General features: G+C 46.7%; 1 protein-coding gene across 2 annotated transcripts in view; it reads right to left on the bottom strand.

The window, feature by feature from the left end:
- Positions 1–13,003, bottom strand: part of AHDC1 (AT-hook DNA binding motif containing 1) — a 202,885-nt gene that overhangs the window by 56,320 nt on the left and 133,562 nt on the right. The window lies entirely within an intron of this gene.

Raw genomic sequence — 13,003 nt, 5'->3', positions numbered from 1 at the left:
AGGGGAAACTAGCTTAATAAGAACTGAGAATGTTTAGTGGACACAAAATGCTGACTGGCTGTTATGGAGGGGCGTGTGTGGAATGGCATATGCTAGTTGGTTAGAACCCTGAACAGGAGCACTTCATGCTGCAACATTTTGATACAGATTCACATCTGTTTAGAAAAGCCACCTGTCTGAAAGGTGTCACCCCAGGTAACAGTGCAGCTCTTTCTCCTCCACCCCACCTCCCTCCCTCCCTCTCCCTCACCCCCCCTCCCTCTCTCTCACACACACACCACTCAAATTTCTCCTTCTGCTCTGATGACTTATCAGAAAACACCCCAGAGAAGGGGGCCGGGAAATAGCAGACAGAAAGAAGAGGCAAGGACAAAGGTGGCAAGACGTGTTCCAATTTTAGAAACTGGCTGGACAAGAAATGGAGAATCCAGCGGGCAGAATGGATTTATGACCCATCACTAGCTGTTCTCCCCTTCTCTCGCCTTCCACCCATTCCTCTCCTGGGAGGTACTTTAGTTGAACGGGAACTCCTGGCTGAAGATCCTGTTTCCTGGGAGACTCAGACATTCATGCAGAAGGCTAAGAGCTGCCTACAGGGATGGAGAGGAGGCTGCCAATGGAGACATGTTGATGCACAGAAACCAGAGGGGAAGAGAAGGAAGCAGCAGGAGCGGGTGAACACCCAGGGAGAGGGTAACACATAAGCAATGATGGCAGGCAGCTGTGCACATGGCTCAAGTTCCCTGGCAGCCAAGAGCTGTCCAAGTTGTGATTCTGTGCCCTTGAAGCAAGCTTGGGAAAAGAAGGGGCAAAAGAAGGAAACCTCAAGTCTGTGTATTAGGAAAGAACCCTGGGATTTGACCCTGCATGGCAGCTGAAGCACCAGCTTCTCAAAACTCTTAGGTTGTTCCTTCCCCCCTTTTCCTTTGAGAAGGTGAGCAGCATTCTAAGCCGAATTCTCACAAAGGTGGCAAACCTATATCTGGGATGTACCATTTGGTGGAGTGGGGGGCATGGAATCCACCACAGATTACATCATGGGTAGGGGTACGGTAGGAGGGAAACTCCCTGTCAAAAGAAACAGATATTAGAGTCCAGGGTTCTAACTTAACCAGCTTTCTATGTGTATGGGGTTTATTTTTAGAAGGGGAAGCATTCTATCATGCAAGTCCCTCCCTGAAGTGGAAGGAGAAGAGCAACTAGTGTGAATTTTGCCTTAGTGCAGAAGGCTACTTTTCACACGGACACCCCCTCCCCCTTCTATCCTCAATCCAGGAAAGCAAAGAGGTGTTTTTAGAGCTCAAGTGCACATCCCAGCCAGGTAAAAATGGTCAAGGAGGTTGCAAAGCAAGGCTGGTGAGGGTGTCTTTACAATTCCATCACGAGAAAAGAGAACACCTAAGTCTAGCTCAGTGTGGGTAGCCTTGTTTCAGATAAAGGGTTATCACTGCCACTGCTGAATGGCAACGATCAGCTCTATCACCTAACAAAACAATAAAATAAACGGAATGGGGTTTGTAATTTATTTATTCTGTTCACACGCAAAAAGGTGGCTTTTCCAAAGGTGGCGCTCTGGGGTTTTGGACTCAGAAGATTTGCATTCAGGAGCTACACTTCTCCGTGCTCCAAGGATCTCAGCTCCCCTAACCCCCTGGAGGAATCCCCTTGTTGCTGATGGTTCAGGGGAGTGTGGGGAGAGACATGAGTCAGTATGCTATGAATAAATTTGAAAGGACAGGAGGAAGTTCAGCATATTCCTTGGGGTGGTGGCAGCAGCAGCAGTGATATTCCAAAGAATGACTCCTACACAGTGGGGCTTTCCTGGAAGGCTCCCATGGCTCTGCCAGGCACATACAACCTTTGGCTCCTGGTGAGCTCCCACAGTCCCAGACTGTGACACACACTTTCCCTCCTTATCTGGTTGCTGTTTATGGCACAGACCCAGAACCACCCCATCGTCCCGTTAGCACCAGTTCCTCAGTCGGGGTGTCTAGAGCTGTGGCTGGATCACCCCCTGGGAAAGAAAAGGAGGTAAGCAAGATGTAACAGAACGAGCACCGTATATTTAAAGCGCATGACTGCCCACCCCTAAGAATCCTGGCCACCCCCCTCTTCTCTCAGCCTAACATTCCTCACTGGGTTGTTGGGAGGATAAAATGATATAATCCCTAAGTATGCCGTGTTAGGTCCTGAGAGGAAAGGCAGTATGCTCAATTCCGATGACACCTCATGCAAGATCCCTGGTTGTCAGTAGTTTCCTGTATACTAAAAATGCATGGGTGAGTCCCTGTGAGATCCCATAGCAAGGACACCTCAGGGCCAAACAGCAGTCTCCCGGGAACACCTTCTGGAATATGGCACCCTGGTAGGATTGGAATCACTGAAATATGATGATTTGGAATATTGTGTACAGTTCTGGTTCCCTCATCTCAGGAAGAATATTGTGTAGTTGGAAGGGATTCAGGAAAGGGCAACCAAAACTGATCAAGGGGAGAGATCAAGTTTAGAGAAAAGGCAAGAAAAGACATGGCAGAGCTTTATAAAATTATGCATTGCATGGGGAAAGTTTTAGAGAAAAGATTTCCCCTCTCTCAGAACACAAAACTCAAGGAAAGCCAATGAAGTTGAATGTCAGAAGATCCAGAACAGATAAAAGAAAGTACTGTACTTTTTGATGCATTGCATAGCTAAACTATGGAACTTGCTCCCACAAAAGATAGTGATGGTCATAAACTTGGATGGATTTAAAAGATTAGGCAAAGATGCTATGGTCATTTGTGGCTAGTAACCCAAATGGCCATGTTCTTCCCCCACTGTCAGAGGCATCATGCAGGTGGGGAGCATTACTGCTGCACTCAGGTCCTGCTTACAGGCTTCTTGCAGGGGTCTGGTAGATCTCTGCGGGAATAGGATAGTGGACTAGATGGGCCACTGGCCTGATCCAGCAGGCTCTTCCTATGCTCTTACAGCGACCCCTTCTTCAATGCAAAAAGATAACATGGTTGATAAGCCACCACTGTCAGAACCCACCCTAAGCTTTGCCTCTCCCTTCCCTAGAACACAATGAGATAATATTTTATTTTAAAAGTTGGCAATTCTAGAGGCAAATTTCCTGCTGTGACTCTACTACAATCCACGCAGGAAGTCAGCTCCACAGGCTGCAACCCAAGAGGCTCCACAGTCAGATTAAGCCGCCTGCTTACGAGCACAGTCAGGACAGGGTGCTGCTTCTGCATATCCACAGCCATCTAAATTGGATGTGTCTGGATGTGGCCAGAAGGCAGAGATGAGGACAGCATGGCTCACCTTGAGAGAAGCACTCGCTCACAATCTGTTCTCAGCAAGGTCATTGGTTCTTTGAGCAACCAGGCTGGATGGGGTGTGGGAGGCAGACGAAGTAGTTAAGCACCTTCCTTGTGGGACGTCTGTGTATGTTAAATGGTGAACAAGCAAGCCTCAGCTCCAATATCTTAAGCTCGGGTGGATGGAATCTCCTCCCCAAAGCAAGGTGGGAAAGGGTTAGAAAGCTTCACAACACCATGGGACCGTCCTATTGGAAAGCTGCCCAAGACCACAGGTAGCCAGTGTCACAGGAATTACTGGCCATGAGTCTTTCTAGGGTTTGTTTATGTGTTTGTTTGTACCAAGCATTTTAACCTACTTGGCTACCCTGCATAGTGTCTTTGGTGCTGACTGCTCCCTCTGCTAGCTTTATAGGGAAGGAGAATGGGACAACTTTTCTAGCTGTTTCTTTTTTCCTTTTTGGCACAGAGGCATACCAGGAGGCTTGAGAAAGGGGCAGGGGGGAGACTTTGTATATAATCCATTGTTTTAGTAAGTCTCGGCCTCTCCTCCCAAGCACCAAGGCCTTTGCCTTGCACCTTTGCCAACTAGATAAATATTTAAAAAGAAGCCAAAGAATCTGGTGCAATTATGGCTCCTCCCAGCCACCCTCGAGGTACAATGTTGCTTGATGCAAGGTGCAGAAGCTGTGGGTCTGAATGGGTTAGTTATGCAACAGATTTTAAAGACTCTTGGGCATTGAGCCAACAAGTCTGGATGGCCTTGGAAGGCTTAGACAAGTTATTGGAGCATACAGCATTTAGCCATGTAGGTAAGTGGAACCTCCATGTTCTGAAGCAGTATATTTCAAAATACCAAATGCTGGGGAGATGCAAGCAGGAGTGGGATGGCTGGCTTCTGAATTTACCCTGCTTTTTGACCAAGAGATAGTTACAGTCCACAAAATCAAGACAGTCCCTGCCTGCCCTCAACCTCACAAAAGACACAACACAAAAGGAAAATGGCTTGGGAAGGAGAAGAAAGCAAGAAAACTCAATGACCAGCTCTTAGATAAAAGTTATTCTGTATCTGCTTGTGAGCTGTTGTGGGCTACCTTCCTGTTCAAGTAGGCTGGGCAAAGGGGAATGCAAGAACTATGCAGTTAGCTATTGCAAGGAGCCCTCACCTAAATCACCAGGAAGCAACCACTCCTCCCACCCCTACCCCGAAATGATGGCAAGGTGAAAAATAAACTACTGGACTCCAATAAATGCTGCCTTATGTGAACATCTCTGCCTACTCACACAGGCACAGCACCCATTAGAAAACCAGGCATTTAGATGATGAGATATTCACACAGGGATCAGCTTCTTTCTATGTACGTAAAGTTGCTGTTCCTCCCTCCACTCCCGCCACCACCCTTTGAGAGATCAAAACAAAACAAGATTCATTCATTTATTTATTTGTGCAGAAGAGGTTTCTAGTATTCAGAATGGAAAAACACAAGGTGCCAGCAGAGCCCCTATGCTGATCATATGCAACCTGTCAGTCAGCCGTCACTTTGTGGATACCCATAAACTGCTCCATTACCCCTTCTAATTGAGAAGAATGCAGCTGCCGAGGGGTGGTGGCAGCATGACTTTTTTATTTTTAAAGAGAGACAGAGAAGGGATGGCTAAGATTGGTATCTGAAGGTGGATTCCCGGAATGCTTCCACCATTACTGCAAGGGGAAAACCCGTAACTCTGCTTGCGGAGTTCCCCCACAGGCACCCGGTTGGCCACTGTGAGAACAGGATGCTGGACTAGATGGGCCTATGGCATGATTCAGCAGGCCTTTCTTATGCTCTTATAATAATAAAAAAAGCAGGTGGGCCCGAGCTATGGTGGATGTAGGGTCAAGGTGGAAAAGAATAAGGTGCTCAAAGAAAAAAAGCTTCTGCAATGGAAACCAACAACTCTAAAAGAATTCTGCAGTTATGATAAAGTAACGAAATGGATTTGGATTTTTCCATCTTAGGAATTCAAAATACCTTGCACCATCCCATTTTTGTTCTGATGGCCCACTTGCAGCCATATATGCACATCTCTGGCTTCAGGCAAGGCACCTATGTTTTTTCTTCCAGATGCTCAAATGGGGGCCACACTCCCTTCAGGAAAACATTCTAAGGGCCCCATGCAAATGTGGGCAAAGCAAAGAACATGATGTTTTCCTCTGTACAGTTGGCCAATAATTTCTTGAAACTCACAAAACTCTATCTTCTACTCAGGCAAGAAATAAGCATGAGCAGAGTTCAAGGAAACGTTCTAGCCAGGCCAAAACACACAAGGATTGGAGGTAGGGGGTAAATCAGGGCTGGTGAAGGGTATACCTCTGGAGGGGGTGTGGCTTGGGGAAGAGTCCAGAGGGGCAGTTAGGGAGGCATGGAGGGCCACTGTTGGCACCCAGGCCTGGGGTCCCTCTCCCTGCACTAAAAGGCAGGCATGTGTGTTGCAACAACAGATGGATGTGCCTTGAAATGGCTTTGCTGTAGTGAATGCTCTGAAAAAAAATTGGTGAAATCTGGACACGAGGCATCAAGGCAGGGATGGGGTTCCTATGGCCCTCCAGATGTTGTTGTGCTACAGCATCCCTATTGGCCATGCTGAATTGGGACTTCAACAACTTCAACAACATCTGGAGGGCCAATGGTTCCCCATCCCTGTATTAAGGCATCACAAAGAGCACTGGAAGACAGGTCTCCTTTTCTGCATTTTTTTTTTAAAAAGCAAGATCTTGAGAAAACATTTGCTTATTTGTTTAAAATCACTCTCATTCACAATTGCTCTTAGTGTTGTTACCATGCAGCCAAATCTGATCGGCAATGTTTACCTGAATTATCTCATGGATTATGCCATTGTCTCATGAGTTATGACATCTTTTGTCCGCTGCATGAGATTTGTCAAGAAAGGAAGAAACTGACAGCAGAAATAATGGTACCAAACTGTGTTCGGTGGTGGTCAGGCAAATATTTGTACATGGTAAAGTTGTTTCGGCAGGTTGGGGGGTTACCCTACCCAATCACTAATCTCACATTGAAACTGCTGGAAGTATGGTACAGCTCTAGCTTTCAAAATATAGGGCTTAAACTGCAAGCTAGACACTTGGTTGGAAACTTATTAATTACTGCCAGAATAGCATTGGCAAAGCTACAAATCCCTGACTCTATGGATCGGCTCAAGAGGTCATGGGATATAAGAGACATGAACAAATTAACTTCTTTCACCCTTATGAGAGAAAGAGAAACTGGAAAGAAGACCTCCAAAACCACACGGAAACAAGTTTGCATATTTTGGAACAACAACTGAGGGGAAATTATATAATGCAGGTTCTACAAAATGCCAGCAATGCTCTTTGTTGGAACTGCTGCAACCTTCCCCAACCTGGTGCCCTCCAGATGTTTCCACCTACAACTCCATCAGCCTCAGCCAGGTTTGGGACAGCTGAACTAATGTATTATCTAACTGGAAAACTGGAAAATGGAGTAAGGGGTAAAAACCTCTCACTACGTAGCAGACTGAATCAAAGGGTAGCATAATATTCAACACATATGGTAGAAACTGGGCACCTGTGGCTGTCTAAAGCAGGGGTAACTAAGATGATACCCTCCAGATGATTTGCACTACAGCTCCCATTAGCTTCAATTGTCAGAGATGGTAGGTGCTGTGGTCCTAAGCATATGGACAGCACCACCATTGGCTGCCCTGGTCTAATGGCAAAACAAGGAAGGAAATGGTCCACATTTACCTTGCTAAAATGAACATTGGAAAGCTCAAAACAAAGTTAGCCCAATGCCTTATTTAGATTTTTGGGGTGAGGCTAAGATTGGGGCCCATTTTCAGAGCCTTTCATATACCGTATGTGGAAAAGGTTCAGTATGATGCAGTTTGTACACAGGGGATCTAGGTTCAAGTCCCCTATTGACTGTGAAGATTAGAGTATATTTACATAGGCCTACATTACTTATTTGGAAGACATAGCGACTTCCAAAGCAACTATTCTATTCCCAACTTAAGAATGGAAAGCGTAATGCCAGTGGGCAACAAAAGAGGTTTAAAGACTCTCTCAAGGCAAATCTTTAAAAAATGTAGCATAAACACTGACAACTGGGAAACACTGGCCTGCGAGCACTCCAGTTGGAGAATAACCTCTACTAAAGGCGTCATGGACTTTGAAGAAGCACAAACTCACGATGAAAGGGAGAGAAACAAGCTAAAATGAAGGCACATTTGGCTAATCCTCACCATGATCAACTACTGCCCGGAAACCTATGTCCCCACTGTGGAAGGATGTGTAGATCCAGAATTGGCCTCCAAAGTCACTTACAGACTCACTGTTAAGACCGTGTTCATAAGACAATGTACTCGGCTATGAGTGATCGCCAACGAAGAAAGAAAAAGACATTACTTATAATGCTGTCCTGCACATATATACTTAGAAAGGAGCACAAATGACTTAAAGAGGACTTACTCCCAGGTAAGGGAACTGTATAGGATTACAGTTTTACAGAGTTTTTATAATTGATTCAATGAACTATCCCCAAAGAACCCTAGAAACTCTAGTTTGATGAAGATACCAAGAATGCTCCCCCGCCCACACACAACATCCTGTGAAGAAGAATGACTATTAAAACCAGTTTGTGCCTCTGCTCTATATTATATGCTCTCACTAGCTAGCCCTGGGTAAGACACTGGCTTTTATTCCGACTTCCCTAACAGTCCGGGCAATAAAAGTGTCAGGTGATAAATAGGAATATATTCTCATGCAAAAATGTATTTAAAACTTGGCAACAAAGTAACTCAAGTTCTGTGCTCAGAGTCATGCTGCTAGTGGCGCTCAGAGGATGGGTGCACAGCCCAATAAGGTGTCCCCCAAAAAAGGGACAAGTGTGTGCCCCAAAGTAGCTGAATCTGCCAGCTGGTAGTGAATGATAATTGGTCAATCACTGATTCTGTTGAAAGGCTCTGCCCAATTTGCGTGCCATGGCTGCATCGTAGGGCTGCTGCCTTATATGGCTTTAAAGGGAAATGAGACAAATTCATGGAACACAAATTCAGATGGCTAAGCAGAATCTCCTTGTTCAGAGGTAATGGACCACTCCCCACCAAATAACCACCAGGAGAAGACCGTTGTCTCCACACCCATGTTCCTGGAGGCATCTGGTTGGCCACCTTCAGGAACAATAATGCTAACCCACATATGCGTTTGGTCTGACCCAACAGGACTCTTCTTATGCTCTTATTACTGTGCTGTACATCACTGTGGCAAGCAGCCAACATGGTACCTTCCAGATTATACTGGACTTCAATTCCCATCATCCCTGACCACTAGCCATGCTGGTTAGGGCTGATGGGAGTTAAGAGTCTAACAACATTGCAAGGGCACCCTGCCGGCCACTCCAGAGCAGAGGTATTCCAGCAGACATCATTGCACCCTCTTTCATCAGAAACAATTCAAGTCACATTGCATGACAAAACTTTTTGCTGTGTCTCTTGTTAACAGAGCTCAATCCAAGGTCATTATCATGCTTCTGCAGATGTCTTTTCTCTATCTTTTTTTTAAGAAAAAGAGTGAAAAGGGGGGGATCTAGGCCCCTGAGTCTTGTCTGGCAATGAAGCAGCTGTCTGCAGCCCAGCATCCTCCCTTTGGAGGATACAACAGCAATATTTACTGTACTGCAGACCTAGCTGGCCGCAGCCCAATGCACTCTGGATTCAGAGAGTGGATTCAGCTCTGGGCAGGACAGACACAAGAGTATTTGGGTGCAGAACAGCATGATGTGATACAGCTTGGGGATTAGGAGGCAAAAAGGAGGGTGCTTTTTTCTGCAGTAAGAGTACATGCAAGGCAAGAGCAGAAATACAGGCAATGTCATGCCCACTATGGGAGGAAGGTTGGAGGAGTGGTTGGGGGGAGGAAAAAGAGAGGGAAAGGAGGAGGAGGAGGAAGAAGAATACTGGGGGGATTTCATGCCAAATATTTTCAACCTTCCCTCCGAATCTCACTCAAGTGGAAAATTTTCCAAGCAGCTCCACAGCTCGTCCACTGCCTGCTGGAGCCCCTGGGTAAAAGCACTGCGGGATGCCAGTGCATCCGTAATCACCATGGAGAATGCCATGTTTGTCCCTGAGGCACAAAGCACAGGCACCCCGGCTTCCCTCTGCAGCCGAGAGGCTACTGTCCTGTGGCAATGGTGGTGGTGGTGATGATGGGGTGAGCCTCGGTCTTGCAAACATTCAGGAAGTCACCTGGTGATGAAAGGACTGCTGGTCTAAGCACTACTGCAAAGGCAGCCGAGGAACTGGGAGGGGGGCACAGATAAAGTTGCCATTTATTCCACTCCCTGTTCCATGGGAGGCAATGAGCAGGAAGATTGATGCTCAGCCGCAAATCAGCACAGAGAGAGTGGCTTTTCTTCTTCCTGCAGACAGGCAGGAAGAATGAGCCAGCCTTTAAAATGGGGGACAAGGGTTTGGTTTTTACAGAAGCATTTCCAAGGGCTTGTGTGCTTCCTCTGCCCTCCCTCCACTCCTGCTCTGCCCCATGCTGCATTTCAAGGCAGGACACACACACACACACACACACACACACACACACACACACACACACACACGGAGCAGGAGGACGAAAGCCAAAGAGACTTAAGGCACAGATAGGCGCCTGCAGACAAGAGAAGCAGAAGCCAAATCAGGCTTACAGCCCTGAAGGAAATCCAGAGAGAGCAGGTTGGGAAGGCGGGGGGGGGGGGAGGAAGGGGGGGAGGAGAGGGAGGAGGAGAGGGAGGAAAGCAGCAACAGAAAGGAGAGGGAAATAAGGGAGCAGATGAGAGTGTGTGCAGTGGCAGGAAGGCTGGAATGTCAGCTGGGGCAAGAGGCTAGCAGATGCTGTGGGCTCCAATTACATCTAGGGGGCAAGTTGGCTGCGAGCAAAGTGTGGGAAAGGGGTCTGGTTTCTCCAGCCGCCTGGAGAAAGGCTAAGAGCAGGGAAGAAAGCCAGCTGCAAAAGACACAGGCAGGACAGCCGCACAGAACACAGAGCAAGGTCTCTACTTTGGCCCAGAATCCTACTGGACAAGGTGTGTAGCCCTGCTGGTTTCTCTGGGTACACAGCAGGAGCCACCTGCTTAGGAGATGGGGAAAACAAAGCAGAACTGAAATGTGTGAGAATCAGTGCTCCACATCCAATCAATGCTTCCCATGGAAGAGCTCATGTCACAGAGCTCTCTTACTGGTACTGGGGCAAGTACCCAGGAACTCAGCTGAGGTGGTAACAAGCACTGCAGACTTTAGCTTGCTGAGGAGGACCCCTTGGAAGTTTAGATGCAGGGTCTGCAAGACCTCTTTAACCTGCTTGTCCTCACAGGGTTGTTGTGAGGATAAATGAGCACTGCAACACACTTCATACCGGTAGATGCTGGCCAATGCAACAAAAAACTATTAAAATACTTTATTTATTAAAGATTAACAATGTGGGCTGTAGCTTTTAATTGATAAATCGGTAATCTAAAAAACCTTTTGATTGACTAAAAAAAGGGACCCCCAATTAATCCAGCAACACTTTAAAGAAGTGAACTGAATTGTTCCTCCCCTCTCTCAAATGAACGAAGGAAGAAGCACAAAACCTGCTTCTTCCTTTCAAAACTATTGTTTTAAGTCTGCATAAATCTACATGGGACTAATCTATAATTAACTGATCAATCAAGTTAATATTAAATTGACCAAGGTGCTTTTTTTAACTGGGCAACAGCCTCCTTAATTAATTGTTTGGGTGCACACATGCAAGGAAAGGAAACAAGGGGTTGATTTTGTTGCATATGTATTCCTCCTCTGCTTCCATCAAGCTCAAGGTTGCAGTATATATGGGGGTAATCCCATTTTATCCTCCTAACAGTCCTGGGAGGGCAGGCTCCTCAAGACCACCCAGTCAGCTTCGTGCTTTGGCAACAGCTGGATCTAACAGCATTCCTGACTCCAGGGCCAGCCTCAACACGAAGTGACATGAAGCAGTAGCTTTATGGGGCAGAGTCCAGGTTAGGGATTTTTTGGTGAGTGTGGTTTTTTTACTTCCCCTACATTGCCTTTCTGGGCACCGTTTTAAAACAGACAAACTCAAAGAGCCCACGCACCTGTGTGTCACTTTGACTTTCTCACTTCAGGCGTGAAAATGGCCACGGGGTCCAAGATGGCCCCCAATTCCCTCCTGACCTCCCCCAAGGACAAGGGAATGACCCCCCATCACCCTCCTTGCACTTGTTGGGACTTTGCAAAACTGGTTCAGGCTGGAAAAAACACCATCGGCTTCTGGAGGACTTTAATTTGCTAGAGAGAGATGTGGGAGATGAAAGGAAAGACCGAGTCTGCAGAAACAAAAGGAGCCAAACGGGAGGGAGACGGGAAAGCGAGAGCCATACTGTTCTAAATCAAGGCCCGGATGAACATTTTTTCCTGGGTTGCCCGTGCAAACCAGTGGGTCCCCCAAACCATGGCTATGATCTTGTCCCGAGGCTGCCTCGAGGCTAGAGCTGCTGCCGAGGATACATTGTTCAAGTGCTCCTGGAATGGCTTTCCGAACATAAAAATGAAGCTTGTGAATGCAAGGAAGACCTGTGCCTGCAAACGGGGGCTCTTCTGCAGATTCCTCCTCACCGCTCTCTGCACAAATGCCAGTGATGAGGCCCATGTACAGGGCTGCCTTCTGCAAACTCCTGAGAGGGGAAGATTGGCAGTCCCAGTGAGAAGGCTGGGGATGGCAGAGTGCAGAGCTCCTCGGCAGCGTGTGTGGCCATTCGTCCTTCCATTTTGGCCTCCAGTCAAATTCTATTAAGCAATGTTTGCCCAGCTTCCCTTTGTTTAATCACACCTCTGTTCAAGGACCAGAGAAGCGGATGGAGCATTTAAGTGCAGCCTTCCGCAGCCCGGCACCATCCAGATGTTTGGACAACAGCTCCCATTGTTGTAGTTCAAAACATCTGGAGGGCACCAAGTTGGGGAAGGCTCAGTGCCCTGAAGCAGGGCATCCTACACCTGAAGAACCACCAGCAGAAGCTTGGGTGAGTCTTTGCTGGAAAGCATTCAGGAAAGATGTAGGGGAGTACATCTGTGAGGTACAACTCCTAAGAAAGCGGCTCCAAAACATACAGCTTAAAACCCCTCCTTGTTGTCCTGCCCCCACAGGCTCATATGAACAATTGCGGGCCTTCCTCCTCTCACTGCTGCAACATTCATAAAAATAAACACTCCCAAAATTCTTTCCCCAAAAAGTTTCTAGTTTCTACACAGAATCATACACATTGGGCATGCTTCGTAAATAAAATATAACAACAAGAAACACTGATGTACATATAAAACATTCTGCAAATATGTGCGGCAACAAAAAAAAGTTACAGATTTCCCTGGCACAAAATTGTGATTTAATTTATCTGGACACAAGGTAAAGAACAGACGGATGCAATAACTGTCAATGTCACACTGTCCACTAACCCATGGAGAAAACAGAATTAAGTAAGATGAAGTCTGCAATTATATGCACACTTCCCAGGAAGTAGGGCCCACTGAACTCAGTTGGATTTACTTCCAAACAGACATGCATAGGATTCCACTGCAAAGATCCAAAGAGATTCACAGGCAACAAGAAACATGCATGAGGGAAATAAAAACAAGGGGGGAAACTATGCAACCAAAGA

Source organism: Zootoca vivipara, chromosome 6, assembly GCF_965207765.1.
Source record: "Zootoca vivipara chromosome 6, rZooViv2.hap1.1, whole genome shotgun sequence".
Taxonomy (NCBI): Eukaryota; Metazoa; Chordata; class Lepidosauria; order Squamata; family Lacertidae; genus Zootoca; species Zootoca vivipara.
The sequence above is the reverse complement of the archived record's forward strand: the minus strand, read 5'-3'. Positions and strand labels throughout refer to the sequence as shown.